Source organism: Anoplopoma fimbria, chromosome 19 (assembly GCF_027596085.1).
Source record: "Anoplopoma fimbria isolate UVic2021 breed Golden Eagle Sablefish chromosome 19, Afim_UVic_2022, whole genome shotgun sequence".
NCBI classification, from domain to species: domain Eukaryota; kingdom Metazoa; phylum Chordata; class Actinopteri; order Perciformes; family Anoplopomatidae; genus Anoplopoma; species Anoplopoma fimbria.
The window spans coordinates 22,093,453-22,117,017 of NC_072467.1; positions in this window are offsets into that span (position 1 = coordinate 22,093,453).

Genomic DNA, 23,565 nt, shown 5'->3' on the forward strand with positions numbered 1-23,565 from the left:
ATGAACATTCTTTTATCTTTTCAACAGTGATTTGAAGCAGTTGAAAACACCTTTATGTTTTATTCTAAAGGCCACTTACAAACAACACATTTCATCATTTCATTTGGAGGACTTGTTGAAGATAATGATTTCAAGACTAAGTTTGACACCAACTTTGCCACTAAGGTCATGTATTATTATAAGCAAGCAGGAACTACTTTCACAGTTTCCAGAGGAAGTGAAAGTAGTAGGCAGTGGAGAAAACACTTTGCTCAACAACAAATACATTATTTGACAGATCTACACAGTCACAACAGAAAGAAAAATCTTTGTATCTCTTCTCTTTAGTAGGAGAAGTTCAGCCAAACAAATGTCAACAGAGATTTGGTCTTAAGTTTCCACAGAAAATCATTTGCGTTTTGTTTACTGTTTGAGCTAAAGTCCTTAACACACACATGGATCTATTAACAGGTGTGTTTTGTGAGCTTAAGGTCAAAGAGGTCACATCATATGGACATCTGTTAGTGTGTTTATGTGTGTTCTTTTCAACCAGATTTTTTCTAGTAAAGTGACATGTTCTAAATGTTTGTCCACAGGTAAAATACCCTTGCGGTCTTATCTCTGTGGGTTATCGTTACGGGCCTCAGGTCTCATCAGTTAGCACCTGGCCACGCCCCCCTGCAATCTTGAAACATATTTATCATTCTCTGAAGTAATGGCTGCCTCAGGGCTACTATTACTCTCAACTTTTACTAACTCTTTTGTCTTTCCAAACCCCTCTCATTCTTCAGTCACTCTCTTCCCCTTCCCACACACTATGCACTACTGGTTTATGCGTGAGCGAAGCATCAGCGCTGCTGTGACACAATACGAGGAAGCATTTGACCCTTGACTCGTTTACGGGAAAGTGCACATAGCTGTGAAGAGGAGGCCCCTCCAGGAATCTGCATCTAATGAAAACACACATACATCAACTGTATGTGTGTGTGTGTGTTTTTCGCTTTAACCATATACTTGGCAACAGTCCACATTTCGGAGGATTGCTGGATTCAGAATTGTTTGTTTGTTTGTTTGTTTGTTTGTTTGTGAGAACAACAGGTGGAAGGGAAGAGAAATGAGCGAGCATCACCACCCTGACCCAAAGTATACCACAACCCACCTTGATTAGTAATGACCTCTCCTCCTGTCACCTTCTAGGTTGTCGTGACACACACATTCTGTCACATACAACATGTTAAAGAGTAGTTATATGATTTCAATGATTTCCCTTTTGAACAATATCTTCACCCTCTGTCTCTCTCTCTCCCTTATGTCATAGTTAAACTGGTGGACAATCATTACATCCTTGTGTGTGTGTGTGTGTGTGTGTGTGTGTGTGTGTGTGTGTGTGTGTGTGTTTGAGAAAGAGGCAGAGAGAGAGATTGAGAAACTCAAAATGATTTTATTTTTTCTTTGCACATCCACAGGGAGGAAATGAACCTCTACTGCCCCCCTCTGGTGTCTGTAAAACATAAGGAAGTAAAGTTCCCCAAATGTTCCCTACTAGTTTTCATGACTTTCAAAAATACCTCGGATTAGGATGAGAAAAAGAAAAGATTTAGGTAAAGCCTTGTTTGAGGGAAAATAGAGATATTGCTCCTTTGGTTCAGATAAATTAATTCCAATTAATTACTAGTGTAACATTGAGACCTTTTGTTAAGCTCACAGTGGGTCAGTAAATTTACAAAAATAACACAACTACTGTCTGCATAACCTTAATCTTAATTTAACTTTAACCCAAACCCAACTATAACGTTAATGCTAAAATCCAAATGGGTGACTGGTAAAAACAACAGAGCACACACATTTTAACAATTTATTTGAAATTTGTGTCAAATAACACAAATATTAAAGCCCCCCCTCCACAAACACACACACATTGGGTCTGATCACCAGTCAAATAAATAATCTGGCTCATTACGTTAACACTATGTTTACACTTCTGTCCGTACAATAGTGCTTGGTGCTCTTTGTTATCACATACAAGACTACACCTTGTATGTGAAGTGATTATACACACACATACACACACACACACACACACACACACACACACACACACACACACACACACACACACACACACACACACGCTTCAGGAAATGAACCCCATTACCTCCACATCAAGTATGAAAAGTGCTACCAAAACAGCACAGTCACCATTTTACACAGAGTGGCCTTTCACCGATACCATCCACACACAATTTATGCATGCACATACACACACAGTCTGCACACACACACCTACACCCAAACAAAGAGGCAGTTCTCTCCAACAAGGGTGTGACTGACCAGAGGTGGGTTGCTGGACTGAGGTTGGCCTGTAGCCTGTGTGTGTTTATATATGTGCGTATTCTGTTCACACATGTTGAGAAAGTAGTAAAGTAATTTAAGGACACTGGTATGTTAGGCAGCCTGATGCAAGTCTCTCTCTCTCTCTCTCTCTCTCTCTCTCTCTCTCTCTCTCTCTCTCTCTCTGCTATTCCCTGTTTATTTCTACTTATTTCTGTCTTTGTGCTGCTTTAACACCTTCATTTCTCCTCAGGGAATCAATAAATTATCTATGAAAATTTCCACAAAAAGTTGTTGAATTTAAACCTTTTAAAAAAATATTAACAGTGAAATTAGTAAAAAAAGAAAAAAAATCCATTCACAAATATAGTAAAGTGTTTCTAAACAGCAGCAACATTACCCATTGGTTTCTGTCGCCTCCTTCTCTATCTGCGGATGCTTATTTTGTGTTTCAGGCATTGGTATATCTATATGTTTCACTATGAAATAGAATTCAGACATTTTGAATGAATAAGAATATAAGCAATAACACTTTGGAAAGAGTTCTACAAGTAAGGGAAGGAAAGAGGCTGATCCAAAACCTCCAGCGGGCTAACATCGCCTCCTGTTGGTGAGAGTAGTAAATACATGACCATTCAATTCACATTGAATTTATAATATCAGTGGTTTGATGTGAAAGGAGGACAGTAATCTAAAAAAACCTGAATTCAAGATGTAGCTAGTTTTACAATGACAGAGACATAATAATAATAATAATAATAATAATAATAATAATAATAATAATAATAATAATAATAATAATAATAATAATGGATTTTATTTATATAGCACACTTTAAAATACAAAGAAATCTCAAGGTGCTGCACAGGGTAGAACAATCACAATAATCAAATATAATAATAAAACACTAAAAACAAACAAAAAATAAAATAAAAATTTAAATTAATTAATTAATTTAATCATAATGAAATCTAAGAATATATATTAAAACTGAACAACCACCCAAACACAAGAAATCTAAATTATCAAGACCTTAGGGGAAGGCAGAGAGGAACAGGTGAGTTTTAAGACTTGATTTAAAAGCGGTGAGGGAGTCTAAGGCCCTGATCTTCTCCGGGAGCTCATTCCACATGAATATATAGTTCTGAACTTTATGGATCCCAAAGAGAAAACTTGTTAGGGAATAAAGATATTAAACAAATATATATATATATTGTGTTAGAAGAGGAAGAGCATATTTATGATGCTAACAAATGTAAAAATGTTTCTATGTGCGGGTAAAATAAAATAAAAAATAAATTTACAGTATAGCAACCACAACTATTTTATGCCTCCAGTATGAATTTGTATTGTTATATAAACTGTGTGATAGTAGAAACATACAAATATGTTACACAATTCATAACAATAGTAATTTAATGATGATATTCACTAATTACAACTTGTTGCAGTGAGTACAGTGCATTATCCAATTACACTGTTTATATATTGTAAAGATTCAGAAGCCAAAGTAATACAATTCCAATCATGTGATGGATTATGTTAATGGTACTTTAGTTTTAAGTAGGTAATCTGTGATCAGTAACAGATTATACCTGGAGTGAAAACCTTTTCTGTTAACTGTTAATCTCCTCTTTTCTAAGAAGCAAAGTTGTCATTCTCCATGTCGTGAAGGTATTATTCAATTAACAAACTAAACTAAGCACAGAATTTAAAATATTAGTACTGAGCCAATTTTTGATTCCAAAATAAGATATCTGATATTTAATAAAAAAAAGGAACATCCACAAAATGATTGCTAATATTAGAAATTCCGCTAATGGAGTATAATAGTGAGATATATTCATTAGAGTGTATTGAAGCATAAGGAAAAGTTGTAGGGAAAGCTACTGTTTGCTGTTTAGAGGGAATTTAGAGTCTTCAATCAAACATAGGAAACAGTGATCAACCATTAGCTCTTCTTCAAGACAGAAAGTGATTAAGCTCACCACTTACAGGTTACTGATTTCACACAGCCTCGTGCAATCTCTCTCTCACACACACATACACACACTCACGCAGACTGCAGGACTTTCTCGCAGGCCATGAGGGCTGATAGTCGAGGCCTGTATTTGATAACAAACACAAAGTGACACGGACGTCACCAAACACAAGAGATTAATCAGCGGTCGGCAGGAAAGAACCGACACCTGACACACAGTGAGGTGAGGGAGGGGGGGAAGACAGTGCGGAGGTGGGAACGAGGATGAGCTCTAGTGTATGTGTTTGCGTGAATCTCACCTCGTCAGTGTGACGGTCGCATTGTGAGGCATAAAAAAAGAGTCTCCAAGTATTTCAGGGAAAGCACTGAAAATAGAACAGATGCAAAAATGATTTCAACATCTACTTAAAGTTGCATAAAATCAGTATTGTTATATTAACAATGAGTTAAATGACTACATGCAATGACAGAGGAGTCCCTTCGGCTCTTTTTTTGTGTTGTATGGCCTTTATCAACTTTACAGGGCGATAATACTCTGTGACACTGTTGTGTTTACAGGTTTGTTGTGCAGCACCAAGTTGCCAAAAAGATACTTTTGATTTATAACAACTTGGCTCTTATTGTTATGGTTCTTCCCCTTTTGTCCTATCAGTAACATTGGACACACGGTTGAAGTGCTGAGATGTGGGAACATGAATCAGACGGGCCAGAAACATGAGCCTACAGAAACTCAAACAAACCCCCAGGTTAAAATTTAGTCTGAAAGAGAGAAGAAAGGTAGAAATAATTACTCCAGGTGACTTCTAGCTTGCGAGGAGAGCGTATGATGCATATAGGCACGGGCCATGGAAGCAGGTTCGTTTCCGGCCTGCGGCACCTTAGCTGCAGGTCGTCCCATCTCTGTCATTCACCAAGCTGCACTGTAATAAAGGCAATAAAAAGCCCTAAAAAATGATCTTACAAAAGAAAATAATTACTCCAACTGGCCGTTTTAAACACCTGTCCTGACCTGTACCTGCCATAGCTGTTTGATTAGGGTTATTAAGGTCTCCAGATAAAGTTCTGTAGATAATCTGGTGAACGTGAGTAATTTAACATTAGATAATTATAATATTACTAAAACCCATGCTTTTGCTATACATGACTATTTAGTTGTGCTGTAAAGAATAAGCTTGTTGCATAGGTGATGTGATGTTTGTTGAGTTGTCATATTAGGTTCCCCAATTTTCAAGAGATTGTTTTGTATTTCATGTACAGTGGGTACGGAAAGTATTCAGACCCCTTTACATTTTTCACTCTTTGTTTCATTGCAGCCATTTGCTAAAATCGAAAAAGTTCATTTTTTTTCGCATTAATGTACACTCAGCAACCCATCTTGACAGAAAAACACAGAAATGTAGAAATTTTTGCAAATTTATTAAAAAAAAAACTGAAATATCACATGGTCATAAGTATTCAGACCCTTTGCTCAGTATTGAGTAGAAGCACCCTTTTGAGCTAGTACAGCCATGAGTCTTCTTGGGAATGATGCAACAAGTTTCTCACACCTGGATTTGGGGATCCTCTGCCATTCTTCCTTGCAGATCGATTTTAGCAAATGGCTGCAATGAAACAAAGGGTGAAAATTTTAAAGGGGTCTGAATACTTTCCGTACCCACTGTATCTGTTTTGAAGATGTGATCATATTCGATAGCACCAATGGTCAAAAGCCATGAAATTTACACACAACCTGAAACAATAGCGTTTCTTACCTTTATAATCAGATCTTTAGATGTCCTGATTTACTTATGGGGTGTCTGAATACATAGTTTGAGTCCCGCATTCCCTGTGATATGAATATTTATTTACATTACAGCCTTTCAGTCTTTGTTCTTTGACAAGATTGACCTCACAAAAATAACAAGAAATTGTTCAATATGTTTCAGTGGCAGTCTGGAATAAATTATGGCAATATGGTCAGTTCATCGAGGCCCTGAACACAATAAGCTCATTAGAATGTACAATGCAAACATCAGCACAGCTTTCCAAAGCCACTCATTGCTCTGTCAGTCATCTGTCATCCATTGTTGTGCTCTTAATCCCACCATTGACAGTGAGGTTGATTTCCACCATCGGGGACTCAGAATTAATCAGCGGGCTTAAATTAGCCCTGGGCAATTAAAACACCCAGCAAACGGGTAATTAATTGACCTCGGTGGTCATTAAACAATTCATGGAATCAATAAGGGATCAATGGTCACCAGCGACCTTTCATGCTCAGACCAGATGGGCTCTGGCCACTTAGATGAAACCATAGCTGCATAACAGTGGAGATAAACTGTGCATTATTTCCCAGACAGATGGATATGTATAGCCCTCATCATCCCCCCTCCTCCCCCCTCCTCATCCTCAACTCTCCCCCTTAAAGCAAAGGTTTTATTTTTTAACCCTGAGGATACAGTGAAGTTAAACCTGAGTGGCTAAGCTCTGTGTTTTCTCCATTTTTAATCTCAAGAAAAAGACTTATCAACATTTCTTGAAAAGAAACTAAAATAGCATTAATGAAGGACTTTTCTTGTTATTTTGATTAGTGCTGCAACTCATGATTCATTTCAACATTGATTAGTCTGGTGATTATTGGCAAGATTAATTGGCTTGCACATTTAATGTTAGAAAATTGCTGAAAATGTTTCAACTTTCTTGTTTTGTACAACCGATACAACAAAAGTGTACAATTTTTCTCTGTAAAAACAGAGAAAAACAGAAAATAATCACTTTTATTAATAAGTTATTATTATATCAAAAGTTTGGCATTTTAGCTATAAATGTGAGTCAAAGATTGTATAAGTAGTTTCTGATTGATTTTCTGTCGTTCGACTAATCAGTTAATGTGCATAATTTCAGCTCTAACTTAATCAACTAAATATTGATCTACATATCATCTGTCTTCAATCATTTTCCATCTAAGAGGATTTGAAATGTGTAAAAAAAACTCACCAGGTGACAACAGTTATTATAGTTTCTACCTGATCCCTGAAACATAAAAAATATATTTATGTTTGATTACAATAGAATCACAATTTAACTGTTTCCCTGCACCTGTTCATTTTTAAACGTAACAGTCTCTTAATTTCTTCCCAAATATGTATAAAAATTACATTTTTATTTTGTCTTCTGCTGGTGATGATTTGTACAATAATCACAAAGCTCATGCACTCAGAGTGACATCAGCCTCTCTTCCTTTCTTTGCCTATCTCTTGAATCGAGGTTTGTTCCTGACCCCTGTATGGCCAGACTTTATAAGGACAAAGGAACTCTGCTTTCTAGTACGTCCACCCCCCTCCTTCTCTCCTCCACTTCGACTTCTCCTCGTTTAAACTCCCCAGACTCCCCCCATCCCCCAGACACTCAAAACAGCACAACCCCCACCCCCAAACCCTGTGCACCCTCTGCAATGTCTGCTGATGAGGGATGAGTTGTGTTATGTGGTTATGTTAATAGATGTGGATGCCAAAACTTGCCCTGGACTTTGATCCGTTTACATTTACAGAATATCAGAGAGGAAAAAAAATCATATAGGGAGATTTATATTTTTGACTTATTACATGATCCATGGAAACAAATTTAATATAACTATCATACATTTCAAATTAAACATCAAATAAATATGTCCTTTGTTGATCATGTTTTGATAAAAGACGACACCTTCTACATTAAAGATTAAACTAGATCAGACAAAAGATGAAATATTTTGTTTCATCCCAAATTTTGTACAGCTAACGGCAACAAAAAGCAGATGATATATTTAAATGTTTTTTTATATATGAAACTCCAATCTACTAATTAGTCTCACAACTATAGAGAAGACAAATGTAGATGCATGGTGAAGGAGTGTTGATGTTAAACTACATTCACACACATAGAAAGTAAGGCTGGTGTCAGTTTATGTTTTTCTCATTAATAAATCCAATGAAAGCGGCCAAAACCAGCAATGTGTTCTTTTGCACTAAATCCCAACCGAGTGGTTATTTCTGAAGACAGAATATTTTAGAGCAGGTCTTTCATGTATAGTTCTTTGTTGTGGTTTTATGATTAAATTATTTATTAAAACAGCTGGGCACTGTAGTTTAAAGCAAACATTAACCAAACAGGAGTAAATTATTTATTTGTTTTGGACTATTTTTAGCGGTGGATTAACACACATTTACCCTGTTCATGGTAGTGAGTGCAACAGTGTGGTTACTTGACGGACTTTTAAATATTTTTGGACAACAAAGGATCTCCATGACATAGAGGAATGATATATTGGGCTTTGGCTACTCGGACAATACTTGTAAAGCTTTTTTCAGGATGTGGAATAGAGATACAAACACTATACAGTGACCTCCCAGTCCTATATTTGGGCGGATGCTGAAATTTCCATCGCATAGACCCACCTGGGTCCATGCAACCATGAATTGGCCCTTAGCAGGATCAATTCATTGTCACTTTGGCAGTGATGTCATCAGTGCTGTTTGGTCCACCCCCACCAATCTCCATACGCACACATAAACACACACTCACCCTCCTCTCTCCCTTGCAGCACCGGCCAGCTGTCTCTCCTGCTGCTCTCAGCTGACGGAGTAGGGTGGAAGTGGTGGAGCGGGGTGGGGGTGGGCGGGTCGACAGCTGAGCAGATGCAGAAGCCCCTCCTGGGTTTGCTGAGGACGGGCTCTTTCCCAGCCACCCCGCAGCCGTGCAGCTGCCCAGGCACCAGCTGTCCTGATGATCGCACCAAACAGACCAGGGACTTCCTCACTTAGGTGGTTGGCTGAGGAAGGAGTGGAGGTGGTGCAGTGTAGTCACACAGTATGGGCCAGCTGACACTCTCTGAACACCCACAACCCCCAGTCACCACTACTCCAGACCAAAACTATCCCAGACAAAACATGCCTGGAAACACACAATGTGTCCCCTTTGACCTCAGACCGCTGGCTCCCAAACAACAAAACACATGTGAATTACACTATAGTCGCAAATTACAAATTGGCCTGTAGATCAGTACATTTCTATGGCAACAAAAACTACTGTAAACATCCAGATTACAGGTCTAATTTTATCTCCAACAATCGCATTGTCCACCAACGTGGTAAGTGTTTATACCTGATATGAATGGCCATAATCGGGTTGAAAAGCCTGTTACCATAATGCATCACAAATCAATATATAGTGCACTCTTTGCACAGTTTCTCCCTGAGGTCATTCATGGTGTTGCACTCATTTGTAGCCTAAACATGAAAAGTGACAGAAGTAGTTGTGGGAAAGAATTTTTATGATGAAGTAAAATTTTTAATCTCTCTGAAGTTTGGAAGTATGAACGTATCCTCATACAATGGACTGTATTAATCTTATACTTGTTACATGCAAACAGTCTTCTCAAAATAAACGTCTGTATTCACAGGAAACAACTTATTTAGATTTAGGCAACAAAACTACTTGTACTTTGTACTTAACTTGGACTTCGTTGGTCAAAATTCAGTAATTGCCTATTTCTGTGATGTATGTTTTTAAATATTTCTCTATATGTATTCGCCTTTGTAAAGTGTCTAAGTTTTTTGAAAACTTATAAGATAAGATAAGATAAGATAAGATAAGATAAGATAAGATAAGATAATCCTTTATTAGTCCCGCAGCGGGGAAATTTGCAGGATTACAGCAGCATAGGGTAAAGTGCACACAAGAGACATAGTAGAAGAAAGACAAGATAAAAAAAAAATGCAATAAAAACAACTATTATAAATAAGCAATCCACAATAATTGAAATATTATATGTACAGACAGAATAACTATTATAACTATAATTGCACGGTGTATTTGTATTGCACAGGTTTTTAGTGTCATGTGGTCTGCTGGGAGCAGAGTTGGTTGTGCAACCTGACAGCAGCTGGAAGGAAGGACCTGCGGTACCTCTCCTTCACACACCGGGGGTGAAGCAGCCGGTGGCTGAAGGAGCTGCACAGAGCTGCCAGGGTGTCCTGCATGGGGTGGGAGGTGTTGTCCATCAGGGATGACAGCTTGGCCATCATCCTCCTGTCTCCCACCACCTCCACCGTATCCAGTGGACACCCCAGCACACTGCTGGCCTTCCTGACAAGCTTGTTGAGTCTCTTCCTGTCGGCTGCTGAGATGCTGCTGCTCCAGCAGACCACTGCATAAAAAATGGCTGATGCCACCACAGAGTCGAAAAAGGTCCTCAGGAGTGCTCCCTGCACTCCAAAGGACCTCAGTCTCCTCAGCAGATACAGTCTGCTCTGACCCTTTTTGTAAAGTGCCTTTGAATGATTAGTCCAGTCCAGTTTATTGTTCAAGTGAACACCCAGGTACTTATAAGATTTCACAATCTCAATGTCCTGTCCCTGGATGTTCACTGGACAGTGTTTACCCCGGCGGAAGTCCACCACCAGCTCTTTGGTTTTACCAGAGTTGATCTGGAGGCGGTTCCGCCGGCACCATCCTATGAAGTCCTGGTTCAGTTCTCTGTATTCCCTCTCATCACCGGCGGAGATGAGGCCGACGATTGCAGAGTCGTCAGAGAACTTTTGCAGGTGGCAGGTAGCAGAGTTGTATTTGAAGTCCGATGTGTAGATGGAGAAGAGGAATGGAGCCAGAACGGTTCCTTGTGGGGCTGCAGGAGAATATCTGACACCGGATCTGACTCACACTCCCTTATCCTTATATTATTCCTATTATTATTACTTAATTAGGTTAAGGAAAAGATTGAGGTTTGGGTAAAATAACTAAGGAGTAGGCATTACAGTACAGAAGTTACCTGATAAATCATCGTTGGCTTCTCGTGTCACGGTCCTTAAGGAAAACACTGTGTTCTTCAAACCCATCCATATTCCATCCCGCCATCTTGTGTGACTTTTTGTGTTCTTTATACTTCCTGGTTAATGATTACCTGGATTACATACGATTTGATTTTGTCGGATATTTACAAATTACGAGTATGCTACCAGCTACAAACGCTGTATGAGAACAGCCTGAGATTATGATAACCACCTACATTTTTTTTGCAGCTTAAAACAAAATACTCTCTCTTTCTTGCATGACACTGGTTCCCCCAACCCCTATTTTCAAGTATCAGGTTAAGATAAGTTTATTTGATTATGCTTTCCATCATCAGTTAAGGTTAAGGGTTGTGTTCAGCACACATCAGCTTCATATGACTCTATATGTGTTGAAGTGTCTCTCTACCCTAACCACATTTAAGCCAGAAAAAAACATCTGTTAAGCAACATTGACATTGCAATATTGTGTCTGAAACTACTGAGAATATTAACAACATTTAAAATAAGTTATTAAGACATTGTACAATCATACACTTGACGGTATGTATTGTACTCCACTTTGACCTCTTGCTCTACATTGGTTTGCTTTTTTTTTATAAAAGAAAAGAAAGTAAATTATGCCTTTAACAGGAGATACACGTTTCCCAGCCTGACTTTGGTATGTCTACTTTTGTAACACTTAATATGTCCATTAGCACAGCTGGATAAACAGTCCTGAAGTATGAAGACAAATATTTCAGAGAGGTTCATTCAAAGTTTACATTGTTTTCAGATCATACCTGCTGTGACACATTCAAACCATTACAAACAATTCTCTCTGGCTCTCTTGTTTGGATAATCAGCAAATTTATTTTATACAATTGAAATCATTCTTATTTATTTGAGTAAGGTGATGTTGATTACTTTTGTCTGAAAATCTAGTAGTTCAGCATGAAAACAGCCTTTGTGATATTCAGTTTTTGGTGTCTTTTCTGCATATGATATATATATATCATGTCTTTATTTATTGTATTTGATATATATATATATATATATATATATATATATATATATATATATATATATATATATAACAACAACTTAAATACTGTTAAGTACAAGAATAGAAGTGTCAAAGTGTGTCAGAATTAGACTTGATGCTGAGATGATAACATTTGAGGATGCTGCGTCTCTTCATGTGCGTGTTTATGAGTGTGGGGAGGGGTGAGGAGGGATTGACCGGATGACCAAGCAGAGAGGAGTGTGTGTGTGAGAGAGAAAGAGAGAGATGGAGGGAGAGGGGGGGGACCCAGATGGATAATGGATGGGAAGTGTGTTTCTGGGCCTGTAGCTGGCAGAGACGCAGCAACATGCCACCGGTGGGAGACTGAAGGTCAGAGCCGTTGACATGACCGTCCGTCCAGCTGACACTAAATGAAATTACTCTGTAATGAAACTGTAAATGAAATTACAGTCCAATTTAATGTAATGAAATTGTACATCAAAATGACTATGTAATTTAATTTCCTCTCCACCATCTTTACCTTGAAGTCCATCGGGTGCTTGGAAATGGAAAGATCCTGCTTGAAATCATTATCGCTATGCAAATTCAAATCATCAATTCAACTCATCATTTCAACTGTGAAACCATAAACAAAAAACAAAAAATACAAGGACCAAAATGAAAATACGGTAAAAGTACACTTAATTATAATTTGAGTAAATTTGAACAGTTACTTTTCATCTTTTTCTGCGTCTCAATCATTTAATTTAATCGACTAATTTTTTACAGGACAAATGGACTTTTTAAAATTTAAACCAGTTTGTTTCTCCCCCCACAGTTTGTAGACATCGCTTCTAAATATTATGGAATGCAAAAAACCTTTCATCTTAAACCAACCAATACTTTTGGTTGCACTTTGACCTATACTTACAGAGAAACCCTAATCAGACATTATATTCAGCCATTTAATTTTTCCTTTATTACTTATTTATTTATTATTCTACTTTAATCATGGAAAAAATGTGAAGGGCGGAGTACTGGAACCAGACCAGAAAATTCAAACTGAATTAGAATACATTCAAATGTATAAATAGATAATTATAAATGACCAAAATGTCCATTAAATGACATTGCTGCTTTTACAGCCTGCTTATGGGATCAGGAAAGCAGACTTTAACATATCAGTGGCAGTAAACACTGACCGACTGAAAAAAAAAAGGCCAATAAACTGTCCAGCAAACTGATAAATTGCTCTAATGCTTGTTTTTGGAGGGTGAATAGAATTTATAGGGAACTCAGAGAAGGCTGTCGGGGGTCGGGGTTGTCCTCAGGGTCAGGTTGTGGCCCTCATCAGATCAGGATGGTCTCAGCTGTACCCATCCGTCTCAGAGGCCCCGGGCTCCGGCCTGGGAGCCCCTAAACCAACACTGAGTGACTGACCACAGAGAAAGGTGAGCTGCTGTCCACGTCCCTCCCTCCGTCACCTGTCGTTGTTGTCACACATCAGCGCCCCCGTCCCCCCCCCCGTCCCCCCCGTCTCCTGGCTACAAACAGTCAACTGGACGGCAGCTGGCCTGATGGAGTAGGGCATCCTCTGTGTGTGTGTGTGTGTGTGTGTGTGTGTGTGTGTGTGTGTGTGTGTGTGTGTGTGTGTGTGTGTGTGTGTGTGTGTGTGTGTGTGTGTGTGTGTGTGTGTGTGTGTGGGGGGGTTGCCTCTTAAAGTGTAGGGTTGGTTCCTTGCCTGGATCCAGGACCTGACCGTCTCTACTGTAAATGGAGGCTTCTTTTCGCCCAGAGGGGAGAGATAAACAGAGTCACAATGGTACATGCAGTGCCTTTATTTACGGGGGAAAGAGGTTTGCAGACCTCAAAGCAAAAAAGGAACATGTCAGATTTTTTTTAGCAGGAAGGGGCGGCAATATGACTCTTTGTTTGCTCCAGTGTCAATGATCAAAAGCTTTGTTATGCTTTGAAGTTATCTCACTGACCAACTCCCAAATAGTATTTGGGTTGAACAGCATGCTTGAGTTCTTCTTGTTTCTTGTCCTGAAACATTTTATGGACTCAAATAATTCATTCATCAAAAACATATAATACAATACAATTTAACAAAGTGTCTAGTAGTCGATTTTATTTGTACGTTTAAAAACAAAAAAATACACGTTTTTTTTATAAGAAAAAAGTGGGAATAAAAGAAGGACAAAGAAGAAAATGTGTAAATGGGGAGAAGCCGTAAGAGTTATTAGAGTAAGAGTTATTAAACTAAGAAGAGGACACATATGTGGGTTTTAAAGGAGTAGTCCGATGATTCAGTAGTGCACATTCATAGTGTCAGAGCTCACAAGAGAATAAATAAATAAGGTCAAAAATGAGCATGCAGAGGCAGAGATATGCTAAATCTTCAGTCTCTAGTACTGATCAAGCACCAGACATTCAACATTTGCCGTAAAGCAACTTCATCGTGTCATTCAATAGATCCTCCCTCGCTTTAGATTTATGCTGATTTAACAGCTCTGAGACTCTGAGAATTCTAGAGTTGAGGAGCATCTTTCAAAAGATTCTCAGGGCATTAGTTTTTATTTGTAGAAAAATATGACAATCATATTGAAAGTTGTACTATTTATTTTGCTTTTACCCTATTTGGGTGTTTTGGATACTGCCACTATGGGGCGCAAAAGTTGCGGATTGTACAATTTTAAAGGGGTCAAAGCAAAAACAAAATCACCAATAAATTCCTAATATGTAATCTTCCATTCTTGTCTATTGTAGTTGAGAGACAAATTGGGATTGGCATTTCAATCAATGACCATTGTTCTTTAATACAGTTTTAAATCTGCATTGATTTCATCCACCGACGAGTTATCGATGCAAAGTATCCAATATAGGACTTAGAGCAAGAAGAATTGATCGACAGCTGGTTAGCAAATGGTGGATTCTCCTGTTTTCTTGTTAGCAGAACCATAATTACAGATTATAGGTCTTTGTTGCTTCGTGTCATACCTGTCACCTCATAACAGGAAAAGGCAGCATCCCGTCGACTTCCTTTCAGAGATTTCACAGTGAGCAGCGTGAAGTCATGCTGCTCTCTGATGCTTCTGTTTCAGGAATCAAATGTCCCATCCCATTTGAGATGGAGTCGGCTTTAGCACCGGCGAAGTGACAAAATCCTCACGACTCACACGAGCTGAGACTTTACAGGAAGTGTAATTTGGGGCCATTTGAAGGATTGAAATCGTATATTGCCAGTATATTACAGTAGCTTCTGAGGATATCTGAGAATTTAAATGCAATCACAGAGTTGATGTGATGAGATGAGACACACATGTACATTCTGATGTCATCAAAAAACAGTAAGACCTGCGTAAAGACCTGCATAAATGTACCTTTTCAAAACTACAAATAGAAAGATTTGAAACAGCTTTTGTTGTGTTAGTTTTAAAATGACACATTTTGACTTTGTGAGTGTCACGTTGCAAAAGGGGCGTTGCTTTTGTTCTCTTATCCAACGTTTTATTTTGGCTTTTGCTTGACTTCTTCTGTGTTGTTTCAATCCTTGTAAACCACTCTGTATATCCTTAAGCTTCAAATACGTTCTATCCAACTTAAAACATTAAAGACTGTCAATCCTATTGGTAATGGCCTCAGTTAAATTAAGCTAATGTCTTTAAACTAACGTGCTAAGAATGTGTTGATGTTAAAATTCTACAAGTCCACAACAAAAGGACAGATAAAACTACAACAAACTGTTTTTTGTGACAGAATGAAATGGACCCAGGGTAATCACAAGAGGAAAACACATGCTGACAACTGTTAAAATGTTATTAGGACCTCACACACAGACAAAGGCCATCCAACACCTCAGCTGTCTTTTGACACGTGGGTGTAAGAGCCAGGAGCTGGTGGTCATGATATCCAGAGGTGTGCAAACCACACAAAGGAAATTAAATCCACTCGCCACCACAAAGTGAAAAAAAGTGAGGAAGAGAGAGTGTTGGTTGCCATCAGCTTGTCTGATTTTTTATTTGCTAACAACATGAGCCACCTGGTTTACAAGACAACAGAAGAAAAGCCTGTTTAACACATAAAGCCCAGACTGGCTTTTTTTGTATTTCCCCTGTTCACACTTTTTGCTGTATGGCAGTTTCACGTAGGTGAGAAGAAGCCAGATGTTGCAGTCGGACAAGACAGCAGAAGATGCTGCATTTTGTTGTTTTGGAAAGATGGGATAGGAGGAGCTTCTCTGAACAAAGTGTCTTCTATAATGCATCTCAAATTAGCCAAGGTTAAGTCCTTTGTCTCCTAGTTAGTTGGATCTTTGTCTTGAAGTGTGATTTTTACACCACACAAGGACCTCCTGTGATGAGTTCGCTTGGTGTATGTAATACTCCCTATCTTTCTAGCTAACATTACTGAACAAGTTATCATACTGTCATGTCCAATCAACGATAAAAACTATGATATGGAATGTCTATTTGCTAAAATCACCTGGAACTTTATATCTGCAACATATTGTTGCCCAGATAACACATCAGCACAATTGCACTAACAAAAATAAAAATGTTAACACACATAGTCCCTCATTTTTTGGTATTTGCTGTCACAATTCCCCTGAATTGATTGGAGGATTATTCATTTCCACAGGGTGTGAGGACTGGCTCATAATTAAGAATTGAGAGCAGCTTGATACATTCCCCCATTCTTTGCTGTCTTTTGGGTTTCTGATTGAGAGTGATTTAGGTTCAATCCCCAAAATCTTCAGATGATCAACACCAATATTTAACTCTAGTGAAGGACACAACAGATGGAGAAACGTTTGCATTCCCGAGCAGTTGGAGAGAACAAGACAACAGATGCTTTGCTTTTATTTTTTACGTGTTCGCACGATCATTTGGAGGTATGGTAGCCCGAGCAGGACAAAGAGCCAAGGCCAAATATCTTGGCTTTGTAGGGACAACAGCTGGGAGGAACAAACCAGGAAGTCGCTCCACTTCATTAAAGACCCAGCAGGAGAGGAGCAGAGCTTTTCTCGCTCTCCTCCCACTCTCTCCATCACTGCACTCCTCCCTCCTGCCTGTCATTACATACAAAACACACGCCTTACCTCACCAGCGTTGGCGAGTACCATAAAAATATGACGAGTCCATTCCCACTGCAATTCCAACTATGGAAATTAAATTGGAATTATTTCTTCAGTCATTATTTGTTTTTGTATAAAAACCAATTCATCAATACTCACTACATGTCTATCGTATGATATTCATGCTCAATGTTTTTATTTTTGTTTCATAATGTCTTCTTTAATGTTCCATCTCTTAATGTTAAAGTGTATTGGAGGGCTTAGATGAAGTCAAAACTTACACTAAGGTAAATAATACAATTATATTATATGGTATTGTGTTGACTTACAAGAATACATTTCTACATCAGGGGTACAACACTATCTGGTATTTAAACATGAAAGAGAAAGTCTTTAGAATTGTAATTTTTATCAACCATGGAGTTGTCTCACTGTGAACACTTTCATCAGTTATCAGTTAGATAAAGTTGTTATTGAATATCAAATATCTTTTTTTTCTTTATACATGCTGAGTGTCATATCTATCTATCTACACTTTATATCGTCACAGCTATCTCACCAGCTGTACCGTTTGTGTGTGTATTTCTGATTCTTGGCTTAATAGGTTAAAGACAAGCTCTGTGACTTCTAAGCTCTTCTGATCTGATCCTCATACAGTGTGAAAGTGTTCACCAGACTTCCAGTAGCAGCTACACTAATCTTCTCCACAGCGGATCCTTGCAGCACTGCTGCTTCACAGCCACACTTACTGATCAGCTGCATCAGGATATCACCTTCTGAAAAAGTTAAAAAACTGATAGTTTAGAACTTGTTTAGTCTAGTTTTTCTCTCCCTATCACAAATTTCCTTCACGTATGACCCTGCTTTGTGGAGAATAAAACACCACCACACACTCATCCCTAAGCAGCCTGAAGTCTCTACAAGTCCAAAAACAAACACTGACCCTTACACACACACATGTCATGCCCTCTTTGGTATCTTTCGCTCCATCAGTAGTAACCGCTCACTTCATGATTTGCTCGTTTAGTGAGTGATGGACAGATCCCCCCTCAGCACCACAAAAGAAAACACCTGTTAGAATCTGCTTAATCTTAGCCAGCGGCCCTGCTCTTGGGGCTCTTTGGGGCCCCGTTTAATCCGCACAAGGGCACGGGGCCAAGGCCAGGACAGATTAGACCCCCAAAATCCATCTATCCATCCATGCGCACACACCTCCGAGTCTGCCCCCATAAAGAGTGTTTGAATCGGCCCCTTAATCCTTGGACTCGGTGGAGCCCTCCGACCAGCACACCTCCTCCCCTCCCCCCCCCATCCCAAACCTAATCTTCATCCATCGCCTTCATACACACTCACAGACCTGGCCCAGCCCAGCACTCATTTACCCACCCCACCTCCTCCACCCCCTTTCCCCTCCCTCGGTGGGGCTGAAAGCCCATTGATTTGTTGATTTCTCTGCTTTTGTCTGCGGCCGGCCGAGTGTTAACGAGACATCCAAGGTCCGGGGCCCAGTGCCAGGACTTTTGGCATGGGAGATTAAGGTCCTGATCTGGGCATCTGTCACTGGCCAGTGCCCCTTGTCCCTTGTGGCCCTGGGAGAGGCCTTTCCTTCATTTTCAGTACAAATGTGACAAGGAAGAGAAAACATGGGCAGTTCACAAATAAAATCCTTATCCTGAAAATTATTAATTAATTTTATTGTTGAAGGTAGACAATTACATTTCTGTCAAAAATGTAATTATAATAATAATATAATATGTATATTATTAATAATAAATATATTCTTTTTATAAGTACTAAAAAGACGTACTTGACTGTCTTTTGAATGTATTATCAGCATATAGATACGCCGAAGAAAAACACAAACACACAGAAACATATCAATGCAATATATTCATATATACACACAGCTGTTTATTCCATACAACGATACAGACTCAGATATAACAAAAAAAAGGCCTATAATAGGAATTAGAATCCAGAATCAATCCTGTGCACAGGACTGAATTCAGGTGCGGAAATAATAATCTGCTAATTTATAAGAAGAGATATTTACATGAATATGTGCAAAGACCAAGTAATTTATGATTGGGGCAGGATATTAAGGTTATGGACATCATTACATATGAAGTTGTTCTTATCAGACTGTACAACAACAGCGGAGACCACAGTCTGTCATCATGCTGGCCAGCATGATGACAGACTGAGCTGCTGCAACACCAGAATTTCCCCCCGTGGGGATCAATAAAGGAATATATGTATATCTATCTTTAATGATGAGAGAAACATTAATTCTGAATGAATCCAAGCACTGTTCAATTTGAAAAACATTGTTCAATACCAAGAACATCAGAAATCAAACAAGCTTGTTGAAACAATAATGACTATACTTTTAAATAACAATTGAATGGAATAAAAAACAAGTTTGCTTGTTTGTCTGTTTATTTATGTACTGGCCTTGTATAACTATGCCAGCAGGAGTAATCATGCAAAAAGAAAAATTCTAAAGTCTCAATATTATGGTATTTTGGTATGTTACTTTCTGCTCACGTGTCAGCTTGACATCCAATACTCTACAATTTCCATGACAAATTTAACACTTAGTATAATTTTATAAATAATGAAGTAAATGTTAAAAATAATATGTAAACTGTCAAGATAAAGCAACCCAGCAACCATACCAACAAAACAGAACACATGCAGTGTGTATAAAAATTCACAAAGGCATGTATGAGTGGACAGATTGACGATTCAAACCCAGAAGTTTACTCATACTGTGTCTCCATCTAGTGGTGAGAAATATAACATGCAAGCTGTGGTTTGTGGATTTAATAAGGAGGTTGAATTTAACATGAAAGCGTATACTGTTTTAATAAATCAACTTTATGTTCATATGTGAAGTTTAATTACTTTTTGTATGAAATCGAGCTCTACATAATTCACTTGATGGCATTAAACACAGTTTAAACTGTTCAAACACTATATGGGATTTTAGCTTCTGAGAGTATAAATGTTTCATTACTTATAATATAAATACCTGCCTTTGTTTTATTTGTTTGTGTTTTTTATTTATTAACAATTTAGAGAAGGGAACTACTTCTTGAACTGCATATTAAACCGCTTTTCCTATTTTGATGCATTACAACCTGGAATTAAAAAAAAATCTTTATTTGGATTTTATATAATAGACCTTCACAAAATAGACAGAATTGGTGAAGTGAACAAAAAGTAAAAACTTGTTTTCAAATTTCTAAAACATAAAAAACAGAAAAGTGGTGCCTCTCCTGGAACCGTCACCTTATCGTGGTGGAGAGGTTTGCGTGTCCCTGTGAACCTGAGGGCTGTGTTGTCTGGAGCCTTGTGCTCCTGGTAGGGTCTCTCATGGCAGAGTGGTCTCAGGTGAGGGGCCAGACTAAGAATGGTTCAAAAATCCTCAATGAATAACGCAAGAAGAGGAGATGTGACCCGGCCCGGAGGAAGCCCGGGGCCCCGTCTGGAGCCAGGCCCAGACGGAGGGCTCGATGGCGCGCCTGGTGGCCGGGTTTGCCACGGAGCCCGGTCGGGCACAGCCCGAACAAACTACGTGGCACCCCCTCTCTTCATCCCATGGGCCCACCACCTGTGGGAAGACCCGTTGGGGTCGGGTGCGCAGCCACATGGGTGGCAGCGAAGGTCAGGGGTCTCGACGGACCAGACCCGGGCGGCAGAAGCTGGCTCTGGGGACGTGGAACGTCACCTCGCTGTGGGGAAAGGAACCGGAGCTTGTGAGGGAGGTGGAGCGCTATCAGTTAGATCTGGTGGGGCTTACCTCCACGCACAGTCTCAGCTCTGGTACCGTACTCCTGGATAAGGGTTGGACTCTATTCTTCTCCGGAGTTGCCAAGGGCGTGAGGCGCCGGGCGGGTGTGGGGATACTCATAAATCCCCGGCTGAGCGCCGCGGTGTTGGAGTTTACCCCGGTAGACGAGAGGGTCGCCTCCCTGCGCCTTAGGGTTGTAGGGGGGAAAACTCTGACTGTTGTTTGTGCGTATGCACCAAACAGCAGCTCAGAGTACTCGGCCTTCTTGGAGACCCTGAATGGAGTCCTGTATGGGGCTCCAGTAGGGGACTCCGTAGTTCTGCTGGGTGACTTCAACGCCCACGTGGGCAACGATGGAGACACCTGGAGAGGCGTGGTGGGGAGGAACGGCCTCCCTGATCTAAACCCGAGCGGTCGTTTGTTATTGGACTTCTGTGCTAGTCATGGATTATCCATAACAAACACCATGTTCGAACATAAGGGTGCTCATAAGTGTACCTGGTACCAGAGTACCCTAGGCCGAAGATCAATGATCGATTTTGTGATCGTGTCATCTGATCTGAGGCCGCATGTTTTGGACACTCGGGTAAAGAGAGGGGCGGAACTGTCAACCGACCACCATCTGGTTGTGAGTTGGATCAGGGAATGGGGGAAATTTCCGGATAGACCTGGTAAGCCCAAACGAGTAGTGCGGGTGAACTGGGAACGTCTGGAGGAGGCCCCCGTCCTAGGTATCTTCAACTCACACCTCCGGCGGAGTTTTTCTGGCATTCCTGTGGAGGTTGGGGGCATTGAGCCGGAGTGGGCGGTGTTCAAAGCCTCCATTGCTGAAGCTGCGGTGGCTAGCTGTGGCCTCAGGGTCTTAGGCTCCTCAAGGGGCGGTAACCCTCGGACACCGTGGTGGACACCGGTGGTCAGGGAAGCCGTCCGATTGAAGAAGGAGGCCTTCCGGGATATGATATCCTGGAGGACTCCTGACTCGGTTGCAGGGTACCGACAGGCCCGAAGGGCTGCAGCTGCTGCCGTGTCGGAGGCGAAGCAGCGGGTGTGGGAGAAGTTCGGAGAGGCCATGGAGAAGGACTTTCGGTCGGCACCAAAGTGTTTCTGGAAGACTATCCGGCACCTCAGGAGGGGGAAACGGGGAACCATCCAAGCTGTGTACAGTAAGGATGGGACTCTGTTGACCTCAACTGAGGAGGTCGTCGGACGTTGGAAGGAACACTTTGAGGAACTCCTGAATCCGAATAACACGCCCTCTATGTTGGAGGCAGAGCTCGAGGTTGATGGTGTTTCGTCGTCAATTTCCCTGGTGGAGGTCACTGAGGTAGTCAAACATCTCCGCAGTGGCAAAGCCCCAGGGATTGATGAGATCCAGCCAGAAATGCTAAAGGCTCTGGGTGTTGAGGGGCTGTCATGGTTGACACGCCTATTCAACATCGCGTGGGACTCGGGTACAGTGCCAAAGGAGTGGCAAACCGGGGTGGTGGTTCCCCTGTTCAAAAAGGGGGACCAGAGAGTGTGTGCCAATTACCGGGGTATCACACTTCTCAGCCTCCCTGGTAAAGTCTACTCCAAGGTGCTGGAAAGGAGGGTTCGGCCGATCGTCGAACCTCAGATTGAAGAGGAACAATGCGGTTTTCGCCCCGGACGTGGAACTACGGACCAGCTCTTCACTCTCGCAAGGATCCTGGAGGGGGCCTGGGAGTATGCCCATCCGGTCTACATGTGTTTTGTGGATCTGGAGAAGGCGTATGACCGGGTCCCCGGGAGAAACTGTGGGAGGTGCTGCGGGAGTATGGGGTAAGGGGTCTATCCTCAGGGCCATCCAATCCCTGTACTCCCAAAGCGAGAGCTGTGTTCGCGTCCTCGGCAGCCAGTCAGTTTCGTTCTCAGTGGGTGCTGGTCTCCGCCAGGGCTGCGCCTTGTCACCAATCCTGTTTGTGATATACATGGACAGGATATCGAGGCGTAGTCGTGGTGGGGAGGGGTTGCAGTTCGGTGGTCTGAGGATCTCGTCACTGCTTTTTGCAGATGATGTGGTCCTCATTGGATCATCGGCCTGTGACCTTCAGCACTCACTGGATCGGCTGGCGGCCGAGTGTGAAGCGGCTGGGATGAGGATCAGCACCGCTAAATCTGAGGCCATGACTCTTAGCAGGAAACCGATGGATTGCTTACTCCGGGTAGGAAATGAGTCCTTAGCCCAAGTGAAGGAGTTCAAGTACCTCGGGGTCTTGTTCGCGAGTGAGGGTACTATGGAGCGTGAGATTGGCCGGAGAATCGGAGCAGCGGGGGCGGTATTGCGTTCGCTTTACCGCACCGTTGTAACGAAAAGAGAGCTGAGCCGCAAGGCAAAGCTCTCGATCTACCGGTCGATCTTCGTTCCTATCCTCACCTATGGTCATGAGGGCTGGGTGATGACCGAAAGGACGAGATCGCGGGTACAAGCGGCCGAGATGAGTTTTCTCAGAAGGGTGGCTGGCGTCTCCCTTAGGGATAGGGTGAGAAGCTCAGCCATCCGTGAGGAACTCGGATTAGAGCCGCTGCTCCTTTACTTAGAAAGGAGTCAGCTGAGGTGGTTCGGGCATCTGGCAAGGATGCCCACTGGGC